Source organism: Lutra lutra, chromosome 9 (assembly GCF_902655055.1).
Source record: "Lutra lutra chromosome 9, mLutLut1.2, whole genome shotgun sequence".
Lineage (NCBI taxonomy): Eukaryota > Metazoa > Chordata > Mammalia > Carnivora > Mustelidae > Lutra > Lutra lutra.
The window spans coordinates 7,247,496-7,275,087 of record NC_062286.1 but is presented as its reverse complement, the minus strand read 5'-3'; the positions used below and the strand labels follow the sequence as shown (position 1 = coordinate 7,275,087).

Here is a 27,592-nt window from a genome sequence, read left to right as displayed (position 1 = left end):
ACACACACGCACAGGCTCTCACAACAAATGCTTTGCTCCTACAGTCTGGGTCAAAAGGTGCCTAATAAACCCGAATATGAGAAGAAAACCTTAGTGGCAGAGGAGGAACGCCTCCCGGGAACGTTAAATAGCAGTAATGGCCGCCACTTAACACAGAAACGTGACTAGTTGATGACTCCACCACGACAACTCTACATCCACATCCCACGTGACAGTCTAACGTGGCCACGGAATCCCTTCATGAACAGGCTCAGAAAGCATCACCCAGAAGAAAAATGACGGAACAGAACCTGACTCAAACCCAGGCCTGCCGGACCCCAACATCCGCCATCTTCCGAAAGACACAAGACACTCTTGCTGTCTACCGAGAAAGTTCTCTGCCTCAGCAGGAGAGAGACACCATTTGTGCTTTCTTTTTTTTTTTTTAAAGATTTTTTTTATTTATTTATTTGACAGAGAGAGATCACAAGTAGACAGAGAGGCAGGCAGAGAGAGAGAAAGAGAGAGAGGGAAGCAGGCTCCCTGCTGAGCAGAGAGCCCAACTCGGGACTCGATCCCAGGACCCTGAGATCATGACCTGAGCCGAAGGCAGCGGCTTAACCCACTGAGCCACCCAGGCGCCCCCATTTGTGCTTTCTTTTAGTTTTGTTTTTTAGCCCTATTGGAGAGCTTTCCTTTTGTTTTTGTTTTTTTAATTTTGTTAGTTAACAGACAGTGAAGAGAGACCATTTGGGACCCAGTGGCCTACAAACCCGACCCAGATCTACCTGTCTGTACATTTCTGTGACTCAATTTGCAATCTGCAAAATGGGTCTTCTCCTCTGCTTTTCCTTGAAGAACAAAAATAACCCAAGAAGGGAAGTTCTTCTGAAATGCACAACCCAGGCAAGTATGCTCTCCTCCCAGGGCCCCTGTCTGTCTACCTCCTGGGACACCTCCCTGCGCCCAAGCACACTTACGTCACTGCTACCCCATCAGCTGTGAGCCAAGTACTGGGGCAAATGGAGACGCGGCATGCACCACTCATGCCCTACAAGGAACTTCCATGGCTTGGAGACCCTGACAAGAGAAACTGAACATCACTCTGGGAAAAGCCCCAGAAGGGCAGATCGTGGCTACCAAACATGGGTGGGAGAGAACTTGACCTGGCTTCATTCTTGGTTCTTCTCCCTGCCCAAGGTTTTGGGTGAATTGGTGTGCTCCAGGCATCCTAGATTTTCTCGTTTAAAAAATAGGTTTAGAGCGCCTGGGTGGCTCAGTGGGTTAAGCCTCTGCCTTTGGCTCAGGTCATGATCTCAGGGTTCTGGGATCGAGGCCCGCATCGGGCTCTCTATTCAGCGGGGCGTCTGCTTCCCCCTCTCTCTCTGCCTGCCTCTCTGCCTACTTGTGATCTCTGTCAAGTAAATAAAATCTTTTAAAAATATATATATAAATAGATAAATAAATAATGGGTTTGGCCCCTTTTGCCTCACTCTGTACTTTAAATCCAAACCCCCCTGCTGGATACTCAGGAGCCCACAAAAGAAATGGGGGGGAGCAACTTCACCTGAGCGCAGAGCAGCCAACAGGCCCTGGGAGCAGCCCAGGGGCCCAGCGCTGCGCTAGGGGAGGGATGGGGGCCAGAAGGACCAAATCAGGGCGTCAAAGAGCTGGCCGGCCCGCCTGCGGGCGAGCACCCAGCCTCTTTGATCAGCCTGAGGGAGCAACCAATTCTCAATGGAAAACTCCAGGAAAGCCTCAAGGAGAAGGCCCTGCAGCCAAATCTATAACCGAGAGGGAGGAAGAAAAGGCAGATGTAGAGACAGAAAGCCCATTGGCGGTTGCCTGGGGATGGGGGCGGGGACAGAGAGTGACAGTAAACGGGCAGGAGGGAGCTTTCTGGGGTGATGCAAAGGTTCTAAAACTGGATTGTGGTGACGGCTGCATAATTCTGTAAATTTACTGAAAACTACTGGATTGTACATTTGAAATGGGTACACTTCACGGTATATAAACTGTATCTCAATAAAGCTGTTAGTTAAAAAGATTTTTTTTCCCCCTAGGATGAGTAGGAGTTTAGCCGATAAAGAAGTCTGGGTGGGAGAGAAGAAAGGCAGGTGCTGTGGCAACCCCACCAGGCTCACCCTCCAGGTCCCACCTCCCCCCAGACACCTGCACCCCTTCTAGCACAGCTGGAAGCCAGCATCCCCCCACCCCACCCCCTGCCCACCCCCAGCCCAGGGGGAGGAGCTTCCTTGGAGCTCTTATCAAGGTCTGAGGGCTCCTCAGGACGGCTCCCCAACCCGCAGCCCAAGCTGGGCTCTGGCAGGAAGGAAGCCCGGGTCTGGGTTTCAGAGTCCGGCTTGGAGCAAGGCACCCAGCAGGTGTCTTACAGAGCAAGAGCGTGAACTTGGGGTGGGGAGGAGCGGGGGTGGGGAGGAGCGGGGGTGGGGGACTCGGGGGCGGGGACCATAGTGTAGAGTGAGATGACAAAATCTGTTTCCCACAGTGATCTGATGACAGCAATGACCCAGGTGGAAGCAGGGCCCCAGGATAAGGGATAAGAAAGCTTGGCCCTGTAGAGACAGGAGTCGTGGGGTTGAAGAGGAGGGCTAGGGCCTCAGAGGACTGACCAACTCAGGATTCCTGGATGAAGAAAAGGGGAAAGAGCCCAGAAACACTCCCTGAGATTTCTAGCTGTACTGAACGAGTAGGCAAGAGGCAATCACTACAACAGGCAGAGGGACCCGCCTGGAGGAAAGTTCTGGGCTCTGCTTTGATGTGGAGCAGCACGGAGCGTGTACCACAGGGCTGGGTCTGAGCGTGGGAAGAGCTCAGGTCTGCTCACCTGCCAGCCAGCGCACAGACGTGAGCCCAGGTGAGAGGAGAGCACGTAGAAGGGTGCCTAAGGGACCCTCCCTGGCCGAAAGAGGCACAGAGCAAAGGAAGCTTCCAGCTGGGGCATCAGGGTCCCGAGGCAATCTAGGGAGACTCCCACAGGAACCACACACCCCCCAAAGCCTTCTTCCTGTCTGCAGATCTCGGCAGCCTTACCCGGGGAATACAAACTTAACTAGCCTGAGTGCTTCTTAGCCAAGGGTCACCGACCCATCCCTCATTCCTCAGAAACTTCTCATCGTCAAGTGAGGCAGGTGGGACTGATGCCAGCACCCTGACCCGTCTCCTGGCTTCCTGCCAACCTGAGCTGCACCTCAAGAGCTCAAAGCAACAGATATCTGGAAAACACGGCTGCTGGATTAGCGGGGGAGGGCGGGGTGCACTTGGCTTATGAAGGTAAATGAAGGGGCACACAGGGGGCTCAGTCAGTGAAGCGTTTGCCTTCAGCTCAGGGGTCGTGATCTCAGGTCCTGAGATCGAGTCCCGAAGTGGGCTCCCTGCTTCAGCAGGGGGCGTCTGGCTCTTCCTCTCTCTCTGCTCCCCGCCCCCGCTCATGTGCTCCCTCTTGCTCGCTTGCTCTTGCTCTCAAATAAATAAATAAAATCTTTAAAAAAAAAAAAAAAAAAGGTAGATGAAAAGAGCCCCAAGAAGACATCTTTGCCCACCTGATGCCAGCAGGGGAGGGCTGTGACAGGAAGAGCCTGGGATCTCTCCGTAAGTGTCTTTAGTTAGTCATGCCTCACAAATACAGAGATATGAAGCTTTGCCTCTGAAATTCAATTATACTTGAAAGGACATGGCCAAGGCAGGGCTCTCTTAAAGGATTTACTGTGCTTTCCTGATGATAAAAAAAAAATAATTCTTTAGACTCGTACCTTGCTCATCAGTGCCTAAGAAACGTTCACCTGTCAAACCATACTGATTACCGGAAGTTACATTAAAACCCATGCCACTAGTCCAACCTTTTTCTGGGGGGGGTGGGGGGTGGAAAGTGATTTGAAAGAAACATTTACCCCCCCATGGAGCAAGAGTCACCGGGACAGCCCCTAAGCCTATTCTGCTATCTCCATATACCACTACCTGTCATCCCCTGATTAGAAACTCAACCCAAAGGGAAGAGGACAAGAGCCACGTGAGATGCACGGCCTTACGTGTGGGCAGGGGAAACACCAAAGAAATCCAATGAGACTGTAGGAGAATGGTGAATCCCAAGGTAGACAGAGCACGGTTAAGGTTGGTAAGTGCCCTCCTTCCACAAACACAATGACATCCGGGACTGACACACTAGCAAAACACACCTAATCCCCCACTGATCCTAGGCTGGCGACTCACAAATTGGAAAGACTGTCCCCTCACAAACAAGCTTGTTCAGGGCTCGCTCGCACGCTCAGTTCTAACACAAACTTGATCCTCATCTAGATAAAATGTCAGTCGCCAAACAGCTTACTCTGTAGTGCCAAGTAACTGTGGGGCTCCTTAATAGTATCCCGGATTAACACCGGTCCCCAAGTGACCTGGGCGCTTTTGTCACTTACAAGTGGCCATACAAGGTCCCAGGATAAGTTGGGACCGGGGAAGGACCACAGGCATAAGGGGGAGACAGACTGCCTGATACACAAACGCTCAATAGGGTATTCTATGGGAAAAAGCAAGCCTTACAAGTAAGTGTGCACATGGAGTCAAAAAAGGCAGTGGGTCCCAGCCCCCCACCCCCCAGGACCCCCCCTCAAAAGACAGCACTACTGCTTTACCAGGATGAAACTCCAGAGCAGCTCCAGGTAGAGACAGAGCTCAGGAAGGAGGAGGCCCCCATGGGGACTGTGCACTAAGGAGAGGCCACTGCTTGTCCCTCAACAGCTTGTATTTCTAATTCTGCACAGCCCAGTGGCCAGAAAGGGGCATTAAGATAAAATTCTGAAGGCATTAGTCTGAGCTCCTTTCTATCTCTTAGAGTTTCCCTCTAGAGGGCTTATTGGAAATGAACGGATCACCAGCTCAGGTTTGGGCAAATCTCTGTTCTTCTGGGGGTCTGACATGTTGTTTCTCCACAAGTCTGCGCTTCCAGGCATCTGATGGCCAATGCCAGGTGTCCCAAATTATTATCGCACGTTGACATCTATTTTTCACCTTTCGGAAAGCATCCAAGTGGGACCCGAAGGGAGCAGGCAAGGCTAAAAGTCAGCACATCCCACGGCAGGCAGGCGGGAGGCAGAGCCCCCGGGCCTTCCCTCCGGCACATTATCCAACAAAACCTCAAGAGCTCAGTAATTAGAGGCGCTCTCAAAAGTGAAACAGAAATAGATCTAGGGCCGAAGCACTGGTTTGCTTGAGACAAAGGGCTGGTTTTAAGCAGGAAAATACAAAACAGCAACCCCAACAACAAACAGCCCAGCTTTTGGTCTGTCTCCTGAGCTAAGAAAGCCAGCCTGATTTTTTTTTCCCCATTATTACTCAATCTGATTATGGGGAAGATAGTAGGATTCAGATGAAAAGCCCTTTTCTCCTCTAGGTTATAAAATCATTTTCTGCAACAGAAAAAAAGCAGGTTGCATTCTAAGTGTGCCCCTCACACCCAATCGGATGAACACTTGGCTCCTCCAGGTCCCCCGACCTGCCGTCACCGCTAAGACCTCAGCATCTGGGGCCGGCCGAAGACAGACCAAGCAAGAGCTTTCTGCTCCTGTGTCATAAAATCCTGCAAAGGATTCCAGCTTTCCTGAGCACACCCACGGGGGCAGGTGACCCCGGGAGACACATCCCATCCCTGGGCACAGCCCCGCTGCTCAGCCCCATGCCCCCCCATGCCCCTTCCAGGCCTTTGCTCCATTTTGAGAAAACCATGCACCATGCCCTCCGCAACTCCCATCGCGAAAGCTTATTTGTTTTTCCGACTGGGAAGGGTCCTGAGAGGAAGAAAGAAGCCACAGCGATGGAGGGAAGGAATCACCAGCTCTGGCAGAAGGCAGCAGGCCAGCCTGGGCCAGCTGGCCCCGCTGGGTCTCGCAAGCTCCATGCTGCAGTTGGCAGGACTCTCCCTGAGAGCGAATCGTGGTTCCAGGGTGTGCGTGTTCACTGCAGTTCAGTGTTAGGTAGTAGTAGGCTTCGAACTAAATATTTTAAAAATTAAGGTGTAGGACTAGGAGGAAGGATCCCCCGGACCCCTGGGCTCCTGCCTAAGGCTGATCAACAGAAAGGCCCTTGGGTGGATGGGGGGAGGGTCGAAGGGTCCGACTCCGAGGCCCCAGGCAGGACTTGCGGTCCTGGCAAACACCCTCCTCTAGGGGGACTCGGTATGGGCCGGGAGTCAAGGGGGATGGCGTTCAGCTTGACCAGGCCCGGCCAGGATGCCCTGGGAGCCCGAGGTCCGTCTCTGCGGGGAGCGCCACTTTCACGCCCTGACTCTGTGAGCCGCAAGCCCCGGGGACTAGGCACTTGTTGAACAAAAAGGCTCCCGACTCATTCAGCAGCCGCCGCAGTTGGCCAGGAGAGGGACCCCCAGCTCGGGCGCGGGAGCCTTCCCTGCTGCACGCCCGAGGCGGCGCCGCCAGGGAGGTGCGGCGAGCAGGCAGCGCAGCCGGCAGCCTAAACTTTCTCGAATCTCGGTGCTTCGCAGTTAAGTTAGGGGTGTGATGGGTGGGGGTGGGGGGCAGGGGGTGCAATAGCCCCACCCAAGATAAAGAATAAAAAAAGGGTTAAAAAAAAAAGGGGGGGCACCAATTGACACTAATTCAATTAACTTAGCACCTACTATGTGCCAAGCACCGGGCCAAGAGCCATCTTTGATGCGTTCTCCTTTGAAATGTCACGGCAGACCCCGGGGGAGGAACTGTCCCCATTTGCTAGAGAAGCAAACCTCTACCAGAGAAGGTGGCGTGTCTGGCCCAGGTCGCAGTGTGGGTCACGGCGAGGCCAGGTCTCCTAACTCCGGAGCACGGCTCTGTCCGTCGCCCCTCGGCCTAGTGGGGAGGGAGCAGATGGCCGCCGAGCCGGTCCCCTACCCTGGCCGGAGCCCACCTGCCACCCACGTGGGCCGCACGGACCGGCCCCCCAGGAGGGCTAGCCCACGCTGCCCCAGAGGCCCGCGCTAGCTCCTTCGGATGCCAGCTGTCCCCGGGGCCCCTGGAGCTCCGCACTGCGCCGGCCGGCGGGGGACAGAGGGCTCCGCACGCAGGAATGGACTGCCCACGCCCACCCCGCTGCCCGCGCCCCACGCGCAGCCGCTCACACCAGCCACCCGCCCCGCACCCGTCCCCACCAGCAACTGCGCCCGGACACACAATTCCACAAACGCAACCCCAAATGTGCACACCCACAGCACACACGGATCCCCACGAGGATACGCCATTCCAGGGATACACCACCGTCCGCGGTCACCCACAACTCTACGACGCAAACACAGGCACCCCCAACACACACGCGCGCGGACACACACACACACACACGCAGAGAGCCCGGTCGCAGCTCACGCCGGTGCACACGCCCGCACTGCCCGCAGCCGGCAGTCCCTGCTGCCCTACCTGCTCCGGCGCAGGACGCGGTCCGCCGGCTTCCCGAGCCCAAGTTCGGCGCAGCTGGTGCTGGGGCGGGCGCGGGCCGCTGCCCGGGACTAGCGCGCCGAGGCCGGGAGGGTGGCTAGGAGCGCGGGCCTCCGTGCGCCCGCAGCCTCCGCGCCGGCCCTGTGCTCATCGCCTCCCAGAAAAACAAAAGGAAGCCGGCAGCGAGGGAGGGAGCGAGGTGGAGACGCCCGCCCGTCCGCCGGTCCGCCCGTCCGCCGCCTGCAGTCGCCGCGGCCCGCCCGCCAGCACCGGGAAGGAAGGGACTTGAAGGCGGGACCCGGAGGCGGAGGCCGGGGGCGGGGCGTGCGGCCGGGGCTGGCGCTCAAGTTTCCTGCGGACCCGCCCCCGCCCGGCCACGCCCCCAGACTTGGCCCCCGCCCACCAAGCCCGCTCGGGTCACGCCCCTGTCCCTAACCACGCCTCTTGCTGGCCCTCGGGTGCCGGGCCTCGGAGCGGTCCGAGCCGGGTCCCTCGATGCGCTTTAGGGCGCTCTCCGCCCAGCCTAGGCTCTGACCCGGCCCCAGGCCTGGTGGCTTTCGGGGCAGGAGCGGAGCTGAGCGCGGGTTCCGCCTCCCTAACCCTTGGCCTCTGGCCTGCGGGTGTGGGAGAGGCGGGGAGGCGGCACCGGGAGGGACCAGCTCGGCGCCCACTCCCCCGCCTCCCCGGTCCTCTGCAGGAAGTGTGGCCCAGAAAGGGAAGAGGCCGGATTCGGCCCAGGCCGCCTCCCTGCGCCCTCTGGCCCCCTCGCCGCCAGGCCCCTGAGCTGTTTGTTACCACCAGCCTTCCCGCGCCTCTTTCTGGGAAGGAGCTGAGAACCCGGAGGAGGGACACCTGAGTTCCAGTTCTGGTCGCCTTTGTCGGTTCTGGGTGATTTGGGCGAGTCCCCGAAACTCCGGAGGGCTTGGTTTCCCCGTCTATAAAAAGGACGGGAGGAGGAGCAGGCTTCTTCTGGTCCTTCCCTCCCCGACATGCTGTGGGTCTTCCGTCTCTGCTGAGGAAGGGGTTTGGTGGACATCTCGGTCCCAGGGACAGGTGGCCTGGGAGTCAGGGAGGGAAACAGACCTGTGTTTCCTACGGACTTCCTCTGTCCCCCTTCTAAGGCACCTGCACAGAGGGAAGGAATAAGGGACTGTGCTTCCCAGAGCCTCTCACCCCAGTAGCTCCGGAAAATCTGGGCCCTGGGAAAAGCAAACACATACCCACACCCACCACTACCACCACCACCCACCCCAAATATCCCCGAAGAAAGGTAACCACAGAAACAGCCTGAATGTGGAGCTGGGCGTTAGTGTTAGGCTGAGACAGACTGTCTTTCTGGCGTCTCCAGGGGAAAACTCAAATCCTCCTGCAAACCCTCCTCCACAAAAACACCGCGAGTGAACTCCCACACCACGGGAGGCTGCCGGGAGGAACGTTGGTGGGCAGCTGGGCAGGAAGAGAGGGGCCGGCAGGCCAGGTGGTCTGAGAGCCCAGACCCCTCTCTCAGCAAGCAAATGGCAAAACCAGCCCCACAGGGAGTTAGTCTCCTAGGCAGCCCCACTGTGGGGATTAAATGCAGTAGTGACAGTGAGAGTCAGCCGTGTGGGGCTGTGGTGAGGTCACACGGAATGGCTCTGGTACCCAGGGGCAGCATCTCTCCTTCTCCGCAGACCAGGGGCCGCATCTCTCCTTCTCCGCAGACCAGGGGCCAGGGGCACTGAGCAGCCTTCCTCTGTCTGTCGGCGCAGAGGGTAGGGCTGTAGGTGAGAACCACCCACCCCCCAGTCGAGCCCAGGCCCGTCAGCCGGGTGACCACAGATACTGGGTTCAGTGGCGTAGGTCATGTTCTGCCGTGGTCACACGTAAGACCCACTTCTCACTCGGGCTGTGCTTTGACGCCAGGTCAGGGGGCACGGGGAAGGCTCCTCACGGGCGTTCTTCCGTCTCGAGATTCCACCAACATCTCTTCCATTTCGAGAGTCTTCTTTCGGGTCTTCTGAGGAACCGCTGCCCCTTGACTTCCAGCCAGCAACAAGGGAAGAGATCGTGCTGGTGGCGGGGGCGGGGGGGATATTGAGGGTAAGCGGGGGTTTCAGGGTCATCGGGAGCCAGGCCTAGAGGAGGCACACGTAACATGGGTCCGCATTCAGGGACCAGAATTAGTCACACCGGGCTACCTGGCTGCAGGGGTCTGGGAGAAAACCATGGAGTGGGTGAGCACGTCGCCATGCCTCTACCTCCGATTCAGAACATCTAAAGGAGGAGCGTCTCCCTCAGGTGAGAGACAACCTGACCTCTTCCTTCCATTCTTGCGGGCCATGCCGTAGTGACTCAGTAGGTACTTCTGAATTTAATAAACTAGAGCAAAGCAACAAGCAAACACAGGATATGGTGCCCTGTGAGCGTCCTGGGGCCGCCGTAAGGAAGTACCCCAGGCTGGCTGGCTCAAACCAAGACATTTATTGTCTCAGAGTTCTGGAGGCTGGGAGGTCCAGGATCTGTGTGTCAGCAAGGTAGGTTCCTTCTGAGGGACCTGAGGGGGAATCTGTTCCAGGCCTCTCCCCTGATTTCCATCAGGGGCTTCTTGGCTTACAGATGGCCGTCTTCTCCCTATGTCTTCCTGTCATCGTTCCTCTGTGCGTGTCTGCCTCCGTGTCCAAATTCCCCCCCCTTGTGGAAGAACACCAGTCATACTGGATTAGAGCCCGTTCTAATGAGCTTGACCATGGGCAAAGACGCTGTTTCCAAGCAGGGTCATGTTCACAGGTACCAGAGATTAGGACTTCAACATCTTTATGGGGGAACAATTCAACATGTAAGAGGTGGCCTGCTCTATATACAATTTGTCTTCCATACCATGGCTATAAACAATTTAAGTCAGGAATGAGCCTCATTAGTCGTAATAATAACTGATTTAGGGCACCTGGGTGGCTTAGTCGGTTAAGCGTCTGCCTTCCTCGAAGGTCATGATCCCAGGGTCCTGGGATCAAGTTCCACATTGGGCTCCCTGCTCCGTGGGGATCCTGCTTCTCCTCTCCCTCTGCCTGCTGCTCCCCGTGCTTATGCTCTCTCTCTCTCAAAATAAATGAATAAAATCTTTAAAAATAATAATGATAATCCTATCTGAGGAGGTCCTTTCCAATAACCAGGGTTCTAGCCCACAGGCCCCTGCTTCTGAAAGCTTGAAGAAGTGAAGGCCCACTCGTCTCCAGGTCCTCTTTTGACTCTGGTCCTGTGTCACTGTAACTGCAGAGGAGAGAAGTGTGGCTGCTGGGGATGGAGTGGACCACGCTCCCTTGGGCTAGATACAGCCCTCTGGCTGCCCACCCTGCCCCTGACCCCAGAAGTGCAACCCGGACGACACAGTCAGAGAACTTGCTCGCAGCGCCAAGAGCAAGACTTGCTGGGATGGCTGGATCCTGCCCGGGGTCAGCGTGGATCAGAGGTTGATCAGGGAAATGGGAGGGCGAAGCCACCTTGCCTCTCCCTGAGGTCCACCAGTGCTTGTGAAGGACCCCGAGGCAGATGCTGTGACCCATGGCTTACCTAGGGATCGTGACTCAGAGGCACATTCAGATGGGTCTCCCTTCCCCCTTCCCCCTTGCAGGTGCCCAGGTATCAAGATAAACTAGAGTGTCCCTTCGCCTAGAGAGACTCCCCTGCTATGGACTGAGCTGCGCCCCTTCAGAGTCGTACACTGAAGCCCCAGCACACCTGCCTGTATTTGGAGAGGGGCCTTTTAGGAAGTAATTAAGGTTAATGAGGTCATAAGGATGGGCTCCTCATCCAAGAGGATTGGTGCCTTATAAGAAGAGGAGGAGGGAATGAGATCTCTCTGGCTCTCCATAGGGGCCATGCGAGGACACGGTGAGAAGGCTACCAAGTACAAGCCGGGGAAGGAGCCCTCAACAGATTCTGAGTCTGCCAACACCTTGGTCTTGGACTTCCAGGCTCCGAAGCTGTGAGAGAGAAATGTCAGGCCTCTCGGTCTCAAGATATTGTTATGGCCACACAAGCTAAGACAGGCCAACATATCTTCTCATCTTCTGTTTCCCACCCCACCTGCCCAGCTGTCCCCCTCGAGTCTCAAAGCTGGACCCTGGGACCCGGTCATCAGGACCCGGGGCTCTCAGGACCTTGTTTTGTTCCTTGAACAGTGTATCACCCACTTGCCCCTGCTCCCCGAGGAACAGGGGAAGGGTGCGGAGGGGAGCCTGGCTCTCTGGTGAGGGCTCAGGGGCTGGGCTGTCTTTCGGAGTCACCTAAGGCACGCGCACTGAGGTGCAGGGGAGAGTGAGCAGGGTTCCGGGGCAGGCAGACCTACAGGCAGGTCTGGATCCCGCATGGGGACCTTGGTAATAACTCCCTTCTTCCTTCCCTCTCCCCTCCTCCCTCCTTCCCCCTTAGTAGGTCCAGAACATTCTCTTCAGCCATCCCAGTGGAACCCTAATCAGGGTTCCAATTTCCTAATTTGTAAAACGTGGATATTCACGTCTCCCTTGGACTTAAAAAGACAATGCATGAAAAGGGCCTGCGGCATGGTAGATAAGAAGACATTACCTTCAGCATCATCAGCAGCTCACCAAAGGCTGACCGACTCAGTACAAATGTATAGAAGAGAGCATCCCAGGGAATCTCGGGAGACCCAGTTCTGGTACGTTCTAGCTGTGTCACCTGAACAAGACCCCCTAACCTCTGGGAGCTTTCTTCCTCAGGATAGCGCTCCCCACAGGTGACCAGGGCAGGGGAGAAGGTCAGATGCAGCAAGGATTTGGGAAGTGGCCCAAGACCCTGTCGAAGCACCTGCTGAGGACTTGGAGCGGCGATCTTGAAGTCGCGGCTGCACAAGGCGTGCTCACGGTGCATAGGACTGGAGCCCCGGAACAGGTGTACCTTGCTGGTTGGCACAGCTGGATGCAAGGGGGCCTGTGTCCGTGTCCCGCACGATGACCCGGGGTAGGCAGGGCGCACCCAGCAGTAGCCTGCCAGGCCCCCAGTATGTCCAGCCAAGCCTCCAGCCTGGGAAGCCCCACACCCGGCCCGACATCCTTTGCACGCTGGTGAACCATGAGGGAAGCAGCCAAGAGTCTGTCTGGCGGCACCACACTCCAGCTCAAGCACGAAACCCAAAGGCAAACACAAACAGGAGCTCTGACCGGCTCTGACCGCTGTCCCCAACCAGTCTGAACCGGAAAAGGCCGCTTGCCTTTCCAGCTCAGCTCCGGATGGGTTCTCTCTGGAGAAATGGCGCTCCTGCAGCCCGAGAACTTGGTACATGTTCTGAGCAGGACAGCAGGTGACCCTGTGCCCAGAACAGTTCAGCGGCTAATGTGGTATGGAAATAACACCCCCACAGCGCTGCTTGTCTCTCATTTCACCTTCTAGCCAACTGTCCACATTCCAGCAGAAAGGAAATGTGACCCACATACGCAGACACATTTTTAAGTGTAAAAAGACACAGGCGAAATTAATTTGAATGATACATTTTTTAATTCAACATAGAGGAAATATTATTACTTCAACATGCAATCACTATAAAACCTATGAATCAGATATTTTGCATTCTTTTTTTCATATTAAGTCTTTGACATTCAGTGTGTGTTCTATATTTATCACACATCTCAGTTCGGGCTAGCACCATTCAAGGGCTTAATAGCCATAGGCGACCGGCAGCTGTCATTTAGATGGATACAGAGCAAGGGATCCCCAACTTTCGCGTACGTTGGAATACCCTGAAGAGCTTGCAAGGACACACATCGCTAAGCTCCATCCCCAGAGTTAATGATCCACAAGTCTAGGGTCTGGTCTGAGGATTTGCATTTGTAACAAATTACCCGGTGATGATGATGCTGCCCGTCAGGAGTCCACACTTGGAGAACCACTGACCTAGGCAGTCTTCTGAAACAGCAGAAGTGCGCTTTACAATATACAGCTGGCAAAGCTGTATCGCTGCAACAAAGCTGCCGTAATCAAGAGAGTGTGGTACTGGCATAAGGACGCGTATACAGATGAACGGAGCAAAATCGAAATCCAGAAATAAGCCCTCCCATTTGTAACCGATTGCTTTTTGACAAGGGTGCCAAAACAATCAGTGGGAGAAAGAACAGTCTTTCCAACAAATGATGTTGGAACCACTGGATGGGCACAGATGGTCACCTGTAGTAGAAGAATGAAGTTGGGCCCCTACCTCACACCACATACAAAAGTTTAACTCCAAATGGATCAAAGACCTGAATGTCAGAGCTAAATCAATAAAGCTTTAGAAGAAAACACAAGTGTAAATCTTTGGGACCTTGGATCAGGCGATGGCTCCTTAGGTATGACAGCAAACGTACAGGCAATCAAAAGAAAAGTTGACAAAGCTTAAAACTCTGGGACTTCAAAGGGCACCATCAGGAAAATGAAAAGACAACCCCCAGAAGGGGAGAAAATATTTGCAAACTGTATATCTAATAAGGAGTCTCTATGGCATATAAATTGAATTCTCACAACTCAACAATAAAAAGACAAATGACCCAACTTAAAAATGGGAAGGGATTTGTTCTGAGTGGACATCTCTCTAAGGACAATATGTGTACAGGGCCAAAAAGCACATGAAAAGACCAACATTATTAGTTATCAGGGAAATACAAAGCAAAACCTCTATGAGATTCCTTGACACATACGAGCATGTTTATAATAAAAAAGAGGAACAGTAAGAAGTGTGGGTGAGGACCGGAGAAGCTGGAACCCACCCACGTTCTTTGCCGGTGGTAGTACAAAATGGTGTGCCAGCTATGGAGGCCAGTCTGGCAGTTCTTCCAATATACATCCACCCCAAAACTTGGGCTGGATGTTGATCGCAGCATTCTTCATAATTGCTACAAAGTGATGAAGGGGACATGGGGAAAGAGACATTCCCAGGCATTGAGCTGAGAGTGTAAATGGCAACAACAGTCCCTCGGGAGAACGATTTGCCAATATCTGGCAAAGTTGGAGAGACAGATACCCCCACCCCAGCGATTGTCCCTCCAGTTACCCACCCGGAGAAAACCTCTGTGCATACATAAGCCGAAAAGCCATGTGGAGACAACACGTCCCAACACAGGAGAGAAAAACTGCCTCAGTGTCCTGCATGGGGGGTTGAGGGGGGGAAGGAGTGAAAAAGGCCCCTTATATTCACATGACGGTTTACTATAAATGGTAGTAAAATCCATCAACTAGATATGTCCAAATCAACATGGGGAGATCTTTAAAAAAAGCATTGAATTTTAAAAAAAAAAGAATGGAAACAGAATGGTATGTTACTGTTAAGTTCAGCTATAACAATACAATGTACATTTGTGTAAATGTATGCAAACATAGCAAAAGCATCAACGTGGGCTGAAAGACAGCGCCGGGATTGCTGTAAGTGATTGCTTCTGGGACAGCGCGAGATGGGAAAGAGAGTACAGTGCTACTCGACTGTACCTGACGGGCATTATTTCTAAAAATATGAAGCCAATCTGTTCCGATAGCAACTCTGTTGCAGAAATGTATGTGTCTGATATATATGTGTCTCTAAATTTATCTGTGTTTTACAATATTTCTCATTAAAAAAAAAGTAACACGAACAGTATCTCTCGTCCCTCATTTCATCTGTTACGAAGTTTGGATTCTAATTTATGGCCATGCCCAGCGCTCGTAAAATGGCAGAGTGCCAGGAACCCTAACCTTTGGGAACGCAGCACTCAGACCAAGTGGAGGAAACGGCTCTTGCCATGGAGAAGGTTGTTAGGCAGACCAGGTCCTGAATTCAGCCTTCGCTGGCCAAATGAGGCAGACACATGGAAACCAGGGAGCCATCCTCAGAGCAGAGAAATGCCCGTAGCTCAGAAGGATGTTAAATTTCACATCTTTGGAGAAGCATCAGTGACGTCACCGTGAAGCTCAAAATAAGGAAGGGCCAGGACACAGGGAGGCATTGCCAAAGTCAGCGTGTGCAAAGACAGCCCACCAAGGGTCAGCTCGAGAGACAGGTAGAGAAAGCATCTGACGCCACAGCTTCCTGGGCGGGAGGGGATCCTGTGCAGAGGGGAAGGCAGGACCCACAGAGCGGGGCATCTGCCCCATCAGTGGTCCTCCAAGGTCTTCCAAGCAGGTGCAGGCTGCTCCCACACAGCCATGGAACCCCTGAGGACACGGTGTCACCACTGCTGTGACACGCTTCCTAGGTTCCCCATCGGAGCCGGGACACGCATCCCTCCACTACCGGGAGTGGTGGCTGCTCATGACTCTTGGCTGATTCCTCCCTGGAAATTGCCTTTGAGTGAAAAGAGCTGCCTTCCCTGCTCCCCAGGTTCAGCCCCCATCCAATAACTGGTAACTTGGGCATGTAGCCCAGGATATCTCTGAAGGTCACCTTGGCCTCAGAGCTCCCCATGGGGACAGCTGAGGTTCTGGTGAAGCTGCCCTCGCCCTGTGGCCCTTCCCTCCCGCAGAGGTGCGTGACCACCGGCACTCCCTAATAAACCTCCAGTTTGAAAATCTCATCTCCAAATCTGTTTCCTAGGGAACAATCGAAGATAGGGGATGGCTACCGGCAGTCAAGACAATATTACAGCGTGTTTAGGAACCTCTCTTTGAGGCTGGGTGTAATATATCTATAGTCACTTCTGCATTAGAATCAGCTGCAAATCATAAAGGCCCCCAAAATATTGGCTTCAGTGAGATAAGCACTTAGTTCTTTCTCGTTGAGGAGCAGCCCGGAGCAGAACTATTCTACAGGACAAAACGCAGGAAGGCGGTACCTGAGGCAGCTGCATGGAGGGTCGTGGGAGCAGGGATGGAAAGCAGAGGGCTGCAGAACACTTTGGGGAGTGATGGAAATAGCCTACATCTTAACTGGGATGGTGCACAGGCATACATTTGTCAAGCCCCAATGAACGATATACTTAAAATGGGTGCATTTTAAGTAAATTATAACTCAATAAAGTTGACTTAAAAAAATTTTTTTTAAGTAGTCCAGAGACAGGAAGTCTGGGATTAAAATGGTCCCAGATAGGGGCACCTGGGTGACTCAGTGGGTTGGGCCTCTGTCTTCAGATCAAGTCGTGATCTCAGGGTCCTGGGATCGAGCCCCTCATTGTTCTCTCTGCTCTGCAGGGAGTCTGCTTCCCCCCCACCTAGCCTGCCTCACTGCCTACTTGTGATCTCTCTCTCTATCAAATAAATAAAATTTAAAAAAAAAAATGGTCCCAGATAACAGGTACACAGTCTTCTTTTATTGTGTTTCTCCTCCTTCCATGATCTTTGGTCTCAAGGGCACCTCATGGCTCAGAATGGCTGCAGAAGTTCCAGCATTTATATCCTTGTCCAGGCAGAAGGAAGAAGGAAAGGGAAGAGGGCCATCCCCTCCTCCTAAAGAGAAGGCAAGTGCCACACAGGGCTTCTGCTCACATCTCCGTTGGCCAGAACTTAGTCATATGGCCACATCGTTCAATAAGGAAGCTGGAAATGGGGCCTTTGCACTCCAGATAAATGGGGTCTTAAAGGGTCTTTGCAGTTCCAAATAAATTGCGGATCCTGCTGTTAAGGGACAGGAAGAGAACCACTGTAGGGCCGATTTTCACAATATCTTAGATTTCTATGATGAAGTTATTGATTGGTATATATTTTTTTTCCTTTTTTTTTTTTTTTTTTTTTTTTGCATGCTTAAAAGGGAAAGGATCAAGCTAGAAAACTGACCATGTGGAGGTCTTGGGGCTGTCCCGGCAAAGGCGCACAATCCAAATGTCCTCACAGATCTGTGTCTGTACCATGGAGACAGGTTTAGGATCTGCAAAGATCAAACATCCAAAGGAAAAATCACTTATTTTCTTAGTAAGTCACTTTATTTTCTTAATAAACTCATGGTTTACTAGGGCTGGAGTCAGGGATGAGTACAATGCGGGATTATCCGCTAAAGGGGATGGGTTTCTTCTTGGGGTGACGGACAAATTCTGAAATTGGTCATGGTATCAGTTGCACAGCTCTGTGAACATACAGAAACCATTGAGCTGTGCACTTAAATGGGTAAACTGCATACTATGTGAATTATATCTCAATAAAGCTTTTTCAAAAACAACAAAAGATTTCATTTTCCTGTATCTTCTTGGCAGTCACCTGAGGAGCATTCCTGCCTCCAGGCCTTTGCACACGCCGTGCTCTCTGCCCAAGGCTCTCCCCACCCCTCCTCCACCTAGAAACACATTTAGCCTTGAGAAGCGCCTCAGGAGTCCTGAACCACAGCACAGCCCCGGGCTGAAGGGAAGTGTGCGCCGCTCTGTACACTTATCACAATTCGTCCCATTTCTGAACCCAAATGGGAAGCGAGTTCTACACTCCACTCTATGTGGAAACCCCAAGTCGCCCAGTGTGTATATAGGACTTAGCCCCGGTCACATCTGTCCAGAGCACAAGAAGACCCCATCGGCCGTGACCTTGGGTAGATTAGACACACTTGTTCCCATTGCTCAATAATGCAGGTTCATACAAGAAACAACAGCCTGTCTCTGTTTAGTTTTCAATATTTTGTTCATCAGGGATTTTTTTTACATCAACTTTGAGTTTTAAAAACATGACATTAAAATTGAATTGTCTTGAGGACTGAGTTTTTGGTGCCCGTTTACATCTTATGTGTAAGGTGAGGGCCTCACTCTCCTCGCCCTGATCCTTGCTTCGCAGAAGCCTTCTGTCTGCTTGTCCTGCTTCTCTGGAAGTCTGTCCCACAGCTGTCACAAACTTAGTATCGGCCTGTCTCTGCCACCAAACTGCGAGTTCCCTGGGGGCAGGACTTTTCTTATATATTCCTGGACAGCCTGGACGGAAGCAGGCTGTCACCAAGCGGCTGAATTCACGAACTAGGGACCCAGTATGGGTCTCCGTGTCTGCCCTCCCCACCTCTTGGAAAGCAAAACAAAGAAGTAACCCAAGTTCTTTTTATCTCCCGGGGAAAGCTGCTTGGAGCTTCAGAGGCTTGGTGGGCCAGGCTTTTATCTTCAGGCCTAACCCGGGCTGGCTGTGCAGCACTGTGTTTGGGGCTTGGGGAAAAGACGGCCCCTTCTAGGCCCACGGTCCCTGCATTCAGACCGTGTGCCGATAGAACCCCTGGCTTTGACATACTAGCAGGAACGTCTCAGCCAAGTCCTGGGCAGATGGTATAGAGGCTCACAGGAGGCGGCTCCTGGAATATTCTACCCACATCACTTAACAGGTGGAGGAGGGCGAGAGGACCCAGGTTCCTCTCCGAGCCAGTGACAGTTCCCACTCAGACACCAGGGCTCTGGCCCCACCCAAGCCACAGTGGGTCCTTCCCACTCTGTGCTATCCCCTCCTTCTTTTCCTTTGCCCCAAAGCCCAGGGCAGAAGCTTTATCCCCATCACTGTCCCCGGGGAGGAGTGGGCAAGACACCAGCAAGAAAAGGAACTCGAAAGCTTTGCAGGCAGTAAAGCCCCTTGTTTTGTTTCTCTTTTCAGGGCTGCGGACTACCAGTGTGCTGGGTCAGCTGGAAGGGTGCCAGGCTCTGCTCGGGGTGGGTGGGGGGAGGGAGGATCTGCTAGCTCGGATTCAGGGGCTGTTCTGGTTTCCTACCACCTTCCCAGGAGACCCCAGCTGTCCTGGTTTGTCAGAGGATGCCCCAGCTCAGAGGGAGCGGCCCCGGGCCCGAGTTCCCTGGCCCAGAGCACAGGCAAGGGAAGGCCAGCGGCTGTCTGCACCAGAGGCGGGGGAGGCCTGGCATCTCCCTGCCCCGGCAGGCCTGCTCTCCAGATAGGACTCCCCATCAGAGCTCTATATCCAGGGAAGCCTGTACATGGGTAGGAACCCTTCCAATGGATTGGCACCCAAGACCTGTCTTCTAAGCTCAGTAAAGACAGGAGGGCATTGCAGACTTTTCTTGCTCTGGATCCCTCCCGGAGCCACACCAGTCTTCCTTGCTCAGAGCCTACCAGAAGCTGGTTAGAGTGGAGTCAGCTGAGAACGCAGGACCCACCACAGGCCGGAAGGCCTGCAGAGCCAGAAAATAGGCCTCCTCTCTCCCTTGCTCCCCTGAAGGCCAGTCTGCACAGGCCCACCCTGGAATTTTTTCCTCCTGGCACTCGCCAGCCTTACCTGCAGCTCCGGGCCAGAGAGCGGCCCCCACATTACCTACTTATCAAGCACCTTTCACCCTTCACAACTTGTCTCAAGGCTCAATGTCACGTCCCTAAGCACCTTTCCAGCTGCTAGCGCGAGCGGCCCCAGATGCTCCGGCCTGTGCCTGCAGTTCCTGGGTGGCCCTCTCAGAGCACTGTGGCTGAGCTCTGCTACCTGGTTCCCTGCCTGTACCCTGGCCCCCCATGCTGAGAGCCGCACGCAGCAGCCCTCGCCCAGTACCCGTGCAGCAGGCCCCCAGTGGTGAGTGGGTTGGCTTGTTCACGCTGGACAGGACCCATGGGGCTGCTGGGCCCACATCTTCCTCGTGCCCCATACCAGTCAGGGGCCAGAGTGACTCAGCACGGGAGGCCGGCTTCCTGCTGAAAGCCCAGCCACTTCCTTCAGCCAGCCAGCCAGCCAGCCAGCCGGGAGCTCGAGTCCCTTCTAGCACCTGGGGCCTGTGGTTCCGAGATGCCAGCCCTGGACCAGGGGTCAGACTTGAGCTTCCTATAAACCATTTGCAGCTGGGTAGCCTTAGGCGTGTTGCACAACCTCTCTGAGTCTGGGTTTGCTTATTTCTGGGAAGTAGGGCTTGCGGCTCAGCGTTCCTCCCAGAGCTGGTTCAGGAATTAAGTAACCGTGACCTTTGCCCTGAACATCCTGCCGCTCACCGCTCAGCGACAGGTGCCTTGCTCTCTCCTACCTCTGCCCAGCAGCTCCTTCAGTCCCTCCTGCCTCGGTCCCTGAGAACCCTCCCCGCTGTCACCTGGGTCCCCGCAAGAGGATGTGTGGCTCCCAGCACCTCACAACCCCTCCTTATAGCCCTTGGGTACGCTGTGGTGCCTCTCTGCAGGTCTGTTCCCTTCCTGCTCTGGGAAGGCGTTCCCCAAGTTTCTCTCCTTACAAGAGGGGAGGCCCATTGGAGGCAAAGGAAAAGCCATGGACTGTGGGTCATGGACTAAATTCAAACTCAAATACAAATTTCTGCTTCTGCCACGGGCCCCGAGGCAGAGCCCTCACTCCTGCCCACGCCCAGCTTCAGGAGGCGTCTCTGACGGTGCGTGGCCTTCCCTCTTGTGGGTGTGCTGGGCTCGAACGAGTTCCCCTTCAGGAAGTGCCCTGTGTCACAGGCAGGCCTGCAAAGGTGAGTGCCGCTGGGACAGAATAGTTCACGGAGGTCACGATCTTGGGGCCAGGTCTTGGGGCCACGAGCGGGCATAGCGTCTGTGGTTGTGTTTTCCAAGCCCCACATTGGGACGCCCAGATTGGCAGTGGGGAGAGGTGCTTGTCCTGGTGATTCTGGGTGCTGAGGCTGCTGTGCAGGGCGATATGCTCAGATCTCCAGGGGAAGGGGGTTCTGCTTGGCCACAGATGGAGCCTGCGGGAGCAGCCACCCTCTGGTGCCAGGCCCTGCACGGGGTCCGTGAGCGCCTGCCAGAGGGCACAATGCGGCTTTGTACTCCACCTGGCATCCGTGCCAGGCTCCGACAAGGCAAGCCCATCACAGGCCTCAGCTCCCTGCACCCTAATGGCAGAGAGGCCTGGAGCATGGCAGGGCACCCCTGAGTACGCCCCCCTCCCCACCCCCGTGCAGCCCAGCTCCCACCTGGTTCCAAGAGTTCCTGAGGCATGGGAGTCCCAGGACCTCCCAGGGGGAAAGCAGGGGTGGTATCTTCTCTCTTCAAGCTTGCCCTTCTTCCCGGAATGCTGGAGCGCCTTCTGCTTCCGTGCTTTGAGGCCTGGGTCCTGAAGCCAGGCCAAGGGAGCCCTCCCTGCCTTCCCTGCTGGGTTAGCCGGAAGCCTCTGCCCCAGAGTCCCAGGGGCCCAGGGCCACCTTTCAGTCCGCACCACCTCTACACTGTGACGCTGGGCTCTGGCCAAGTGGAGCCAGGGCAGGCGCTGGTCTTACTCCCCTCCGTGCCCCCAGCTTATTGTTAGAGTCCTGACAACAAGCAGCTGAGTGACATGGGACAGGAAATAAAGGTACAACCTGGTTTGATACGGAAACTATGATGTTTTTTTCCCTATTCATTTTCTTTGTTGCATAAGAAGGATCCAACCCATTTTGGGGCTGAATTCACCTCCCAGGAGAAAATGCAAATATTTCCCCTTATATCCAGGAAGTGTCTGGAAGTTAAGCCATCCTGGCCTTTGCAGAGAGGGGATCGAGGCCCCCTGGGGTCTGAGGTGAAGGAAAAAGAAGAGACGAGGGCCTCAGGGTGGAGAGATCAAGAAGACAAGGGTGAGAGACAGGGGGTAGCCGCCCAGGCGGGGAGCTGCTCCGGCCAAAGGGGCCCCTCCATTCTGGAGGGGTGAGTGGGGATGAGGGGCTCTTGTCGGGGGAGGGCTGGGCTGCGAGTGGCCTTGAGATAGGGGTCCAGGGGCTGGGTGTGAAGGACGAAACTCTCCCCACAGGCCGGCGCTTACGAGCCCGGAACTGAAGGGCCCGGAACACCAGCCAGCCGGACGGGGCTGCGTGGCCGCGGGGCTCAGGCTGGGGACAGGCCTCCGCGCTGGGTGGTGCTTGGTGACCCCTCATGATAGTTGAGGTAGTGGGGGAGAGGTGTGATGTAGAGAGGCGACGTGGTGGCTCTCGGAGGACAGCCCAAGGCTCCATTGGCTTCAAGGCCACAGCTGGGACATTCCCCCCGCTTTTCCCTACCTTTCCTAGCTCTTCTGCCAAACCCGTTTCAGGGCCCGAGGACCCCCTCTCCCTGGGACGAGCCAGGTAAGAAGGCACAGGGAGAAGGCCATGGAGCCCTCCCTGTGCGCAGGTGGGCTCCTCGCTACTGCTCCATCCTTGTCAGAGGTGACCAGGGACACAGGTCATCCCTCTCCTCCTTGGGACAGATTTGGACCCGGCACCCCGCCCGGGACAGCGTAGAAAGCAGAGGTGACTTTGACTTCTTGCTCACAGTATTGGTCCCAAACCCACTGTGTCTAGGAAAAACTCCTCGGTTCCATCCACTCACAGAATACTCTGGATCCCAGACATGTGGGTTTTCCCCGGACTGGGGATGTGGTAAGGAGTGGAGCTCCCCCTCTCCAGGGACATCACCCTCCCAGGGCCTCCACGCCTTCCCCAATCTGGAACTCTCTGAACCCTGCCTTTGGGGCTCTTACGGAAGCTTCATTGGAGAGGCCAGACTGGTTAGGTTACTGGCCATTGGTGACTGAGCTCAATCTCCAGCCCCCTCTCCGCCCAGGAGTCAGGAGTTGGGATTGAAAGTTCTAAGCCTCTAATCGCAGGGGTTGGTTTCCCTGGCAACCAGCCCCCACCCTCAAGGGTTTACCAAAAGTCACCTCAATAAGGTGAACTCAGGTGTGGTTGGAAAGAAGCATAGTGTCTCATCACTTAGGAAATTCCAAGGGCTTGGGAGCCCTGTGCCAGGAAGTGGGGGGGGGGGGAGCAGGAGAAATGAAGACCAAATATATATTTCTTATTATAAATCACAATATCAGGATGTCCATGTGGCTCAGTCGGTTAAGCGTCTGCCTTTGGCTGAGGTCATGATCCCAGGGTGCTGGGGTCGAGGCCTGCATCGGGCTCTGTGCTCAGAGGAGGTCTGCTTCTCCCTCTACCCCTCCTCCTTGCTTGGGATCACTCGCTCTCTCTCTCTCTCAAATCAATAAATAAAATCCTTTAAAAAAAATCACAGTATCACAGGCTGCCACAACAAAATACCACAAAGTGGGTGATTTAAACAACAGATACTTATTTCTCACAGTTTGGGGGCTAGAAGACCAAGATCAAGTTGGTGGCAGATTTGTTAGGTGAGGAAGCTCTCCAGGGCTTGAAAGTCAGCCTTCCCTCTGTGTCCTTGAGGCTAAGGGAGGGAGAAGAGAGAAAGGGTTCTTTGGTGTCTCTTCTTTTAAGGACACCAGTCCTATCCAATGAGGTCCCCATCCTCATGATCTCACTTAACTCTGATTACCCCGTAAAGGCCCTTTCTCCTGGGAGAAACTCCCCTTGGAGTCACATAGGAGTTGAGCAGAGGACACTCAGTCCGGAACACCTGGGCCCTCGAGGCTCCCGGGCCTCCTGCTGCTTCCCTCTCTTTCCGGGCAGCTGTCCATGCAGGGTGCACCCTCACCTTGGGAATTAGCCGAAGCACCCTGCACCTGTTTCCCGGAGGACGCACCCCGGACCCCAGGAGCGCCCTGCGGGGAATGGGGATCAGCAGGAACTGGGAGAGTGTGCCTGTGCAGACGTGTTTCCCTCTCTTCAACCCGAGTGCCTGCTACGTCTCCCGGCTGCACACCCCAGAGGAAACAGCCGTGGGCACAGGCACGGTCGCTGTCCTGCCTAAAGGCATGGCACTCCCCTCTCCCGGCATGCTTCTGGTGTGTCCTCGCCCCGAGTCCTGGGCTTTCGCTTTCCAAAGAAAGAACCAGCTCTCTCACCTTTGCCTCGTTTCTGCCATTTCTGCAGGGCTGGGGCTGAGGCACAGGCTGACCCTGGCCTGCAGACCCAGGGCCCGGAGGGAGCTCAGGAGGCAGTGAAATTACCGAGCTGCGTGCGAGAGAGACACACAGGAGGGCAGATACGAGAGAGTCACCATCATGCCCACGCTGGATGGCCAACCTCCAAACTTCTTCCCTGTTGGAACAGCCCCTCAAGAGCTCGATTCCCTGGGGTTGGTCTCTGAGGTGGTCAGCTTGGGGGGTGGGGAGGGGTTTAAGCGACTATTTCTTACAGTCCTAGAGGCGGGAAGTCCGAGGTCACGGTGTCGGTAGATTGCTCTTGCTGGAGACCCTCTTCCTGGCTGGCATATCCTGGTTGGGGACCCAGGTCTCCTGGCCCCAAGACAGCCACTCTTGGGTCCTCAGGCCGTGAGAACAGAAAGGGAGGTGATTGGAGGGGAGCAGGGGAGAGAAGGGCCCAGGCTCTTGGCTCAGGAGCCGGGTGGATGGCAGCACCGTGGGCTGGAAGAGGGCTCTAGAAGGGTGAGGGTTTGGGTGAGGAAGAGAAGGTCACGGCAAGACATGGGGCATGGGCTGGATGCCGGCCCACGGCTGGATACGCAGGAACGGGGCCTGGGGCAGGGATGATGGTGGGTGGCAGTGGGAGGAAGTGGCCAAGCACGGGGAGGAGCCGTGTGGGGCAGACCTAGCACGACACAGAAAGCCAGTGGCCAGCCGAGCTGCCAGGCCCTTTGTCAACCCTCTTTCGGTTCGTGAAAACACAGAGGAAGAAAAAACTCAGTCAGGCGGCGGCTCAGGGAGGGAGGGGCCACCCACTCACCAAAAACAGCTCTCTGTGGGGGTCCTCCCCCCCGCGGACCTGCTGCCCCAAACTCAAACTAGGTTTAAGGATTTGTTTTCTGTGTAAAGCCTCCGGTTGGATGTTTGAAGTATAACTCGATTATTCTCAGTCTGATAGACACATAACCTTTCAGGTCACCACACAAGGGTGCATCCCCGTGTATCAGCAGAAAGAAGGCCACAGAAACCCTCTCACGATCTCTCAGGGCTGGTATCCCTTCAGCTCAACAAAAAGTTGGTCAAGGTGGAAAATTATTTGTAATTATTTGTAAATAATTTTGTAATTATTTGTAAATAATTATTACTTGTAAATAATTTTGAGAGAGAAAGAAGGTGAGCCTGGGAGGGGCAGGTGAAGGGAGAGAGAATCTCAAGTAGACGCCTTGCTGAGAGTGGAGCTCCGCCCGGGGCTCGATCTCATGACCCTGGGATCATGACCTGAGCCGAAACGGGGAGTCGGACGCTTGACTGACTGAGCCACCCAGGTGCCCCTATAATTTTTATTTTTAACTGAAATCCTTTGCCCCTCTGTCCAGTCAACTTGGACAGAGGGGCAAAGGCGTCTCTGGGCAGGCGTCCCATGCTTGGAGCAAGAGTATGCCCTCTCCCTCCAACAACCCCCACACCGTCCTCCTGACCCCTGCTTAGTACTTCTTTGAAATCCAAATTGAGCTTAAAAACACTTGAGAGACAGGCCAAGTGCGGGCTCCACTGAGATTTTTATCGTTTTTCTGTGATTCAGTCACAGAGGCCTTGCCTGTGGGAGCTAGTTACCTCTGGCCACGTAACAAATGACTCCAGTACATGGTGAATCATACAGGTTGTCCCAGGGTTTCCTCTGAGGCTGTGGCCAGCTGGCACCCGGGCCTGCCCTCCAGAGAAGGATTGCTCGGGGCCATCGGGTCGCCCTCCAAATCCGCTCACCCCCACAGTGGAGCCAGGTGCAGGCCCTCCCATGGGAGGCCCCTGCTCCTCCCCACGTGGGTCTCTCCAAAGAGGCTGGAGTGTCCTCGAGGTGTGGACAGCTTTGTCCAGAACTCATGACCTGGGACGGTCCGGCAGAGGCTGCGACGCCTTTTACTTTATCCTCGGAAGACACAGGGTCACGGACACCGTTTTCTTGGGGTCTCACAGGGCAGTGTTGACCCCGTGTGGGGGAGCCTCTGAGAAGCTGTGAACACCAAGAGGCGACCGACCCTGGGGGGAGCCAGTGTGGACACTGGCTGTCCCACCAAGCTTAATTCGACAGCGATGGTTTTAAAGCAGCTCACCCTTAATGAATCTTTTTCAAAGCATTTAATTTAGCGTTCATAGAGAAACCCTCTCTTTGAATTCCTACTTTATCATTTTATGTGTATTGAATTACCATGTCGTTATAATAATAAGCGTAAGGAACATAAATGGATTTGGGAGCATAATGGACTGACAGGTGATCAGGTCCCTCTTGCTGCGGCCGCCCAGGGACGCAGACGCCCCAGGGACAGCGGGAGATGCTCTGTGCCGGGTCAGAAATGGAGAAACAGAGGCTGATGGGCCATCTGGTGCCCCTGCAGCCCTTGAGAGGGCTGAAAACACCTGAACCCGGGTCCACGCTTGATGTCTTCGGTGAACCTAGGAACTGTACAAAGTATGGTGTGTTGGGGCCAAAAAAAAGGTTAGTTCACTCCAAGAGGCGTTTCCTGAACCGTCGAAGATCCAGGCCCGGAAGGAACCGAATTCTCCAGGGAAGTGGCCGGCCGGTGAGGGGAACAGAGGCACAGAGAATGTTTCCAGCAGGTGCTCCCGGGGGTGGGGCGGAGGGAAGCCCGGAGGGAAGCTAAAGGAAGCCAAGGGAGGGTATTAGTTTGCCTGGGGCCTCCATAACAAAATACCACAGTAGGGGTGGGGGAGGTGGGCTGCTTTAACAACAGACATTTATTTTCTCCCAGTCTTGGAGGCAGGAAGTCCAAGGTCAAGGTGTCAGCGGGGCTAGTTTCCCTGAGGCCTCTCTCCTGGGCTCACAGCCTGCCCTCCTCTCCCTGTTCCACACAGGGCCCTCCCTCTGTGTTCTCTGTGTCCTAATCTCCTCTTATAAGGACACTAGTCTCCTAAGATCAGAGCCCACTCCTGTGACCTCATTTTACCTTAATTACCTCTTTCAAGGCCCTATCTCTGGTGCACCGGAGTTCTGAGGGGGGTTAGGGCTTCTCTGTATGAATTTGGAGGGAACAGAATTCAACCCTCACAGGAGGGAAGAGCATCAAGTCCATCCCGGGAAATCTGAGTGGGCTTCAAAGCCGGCACTGCCCCAGCCGGGTCCTGACGGATGGATAGGAGTTTTCCCGGCAGACAGAGGGTGGGGGTGGGGAGACGTGCTCTGTGTGACCAGCGGGGGAGGTGGGTCTCAGCCATCAGCATGGAACGTGGGCTCAAGCAGGAGAAGCCCTCCTGTTTTAGAACAGGTCCTGGGTCCCCTCCACCCAGCCCTGCCTCTCCCTTCTCAGGACTTCGCCTCCCACCTGTGTGGAGAGCGTGTGGGGAGGGGGCTCCCACCTCGGAACCCGGCACCTTGCACCATGGTGTGAACCAGGACCGCCGCTGCTTACGGGGAGTAGCCGGTGTGTAGTTTGGCCTTGAGCGTGGAAAGTTAAATCAGCTGGAAAGAGTAAAAGGAAGTTGGAAAACATTTTAACCCAGCCACGACCACAGGAGCGATAAAGACGTGGTGAGGTCACCAGGACTTGAGGAAAATATGAATCGGCCAGACAGTCTGAAGGAAAATGAGTAAAGCAGGGAGGGGTGT

At 54.7% G+C, this 27,592-nt stretch overlaps 1 protein-coding gene across 1 annotated transcript in view; it reads right to left on the bottom strand.

Annotated features, from left to right (window-relative positions):
• HPCAL1 (hippocalcin like 1) overlaps positions 1–7,710 on the bottom strand; it is a 109,377-nt gene extending 101,667 nt beyond the window's left edge. The window contains exon 1 of the mRNA XM_047745268.1: positions 7,395–7,710. The gene's annotated coding sequence lies outside the window, so the exon portion shown is untranslated. The remainder of the gene's footprint in view (positions 1–7,394) is intronic.
• Positions 7,711–27,592: the final 19,882 nt, after the last annotated feature.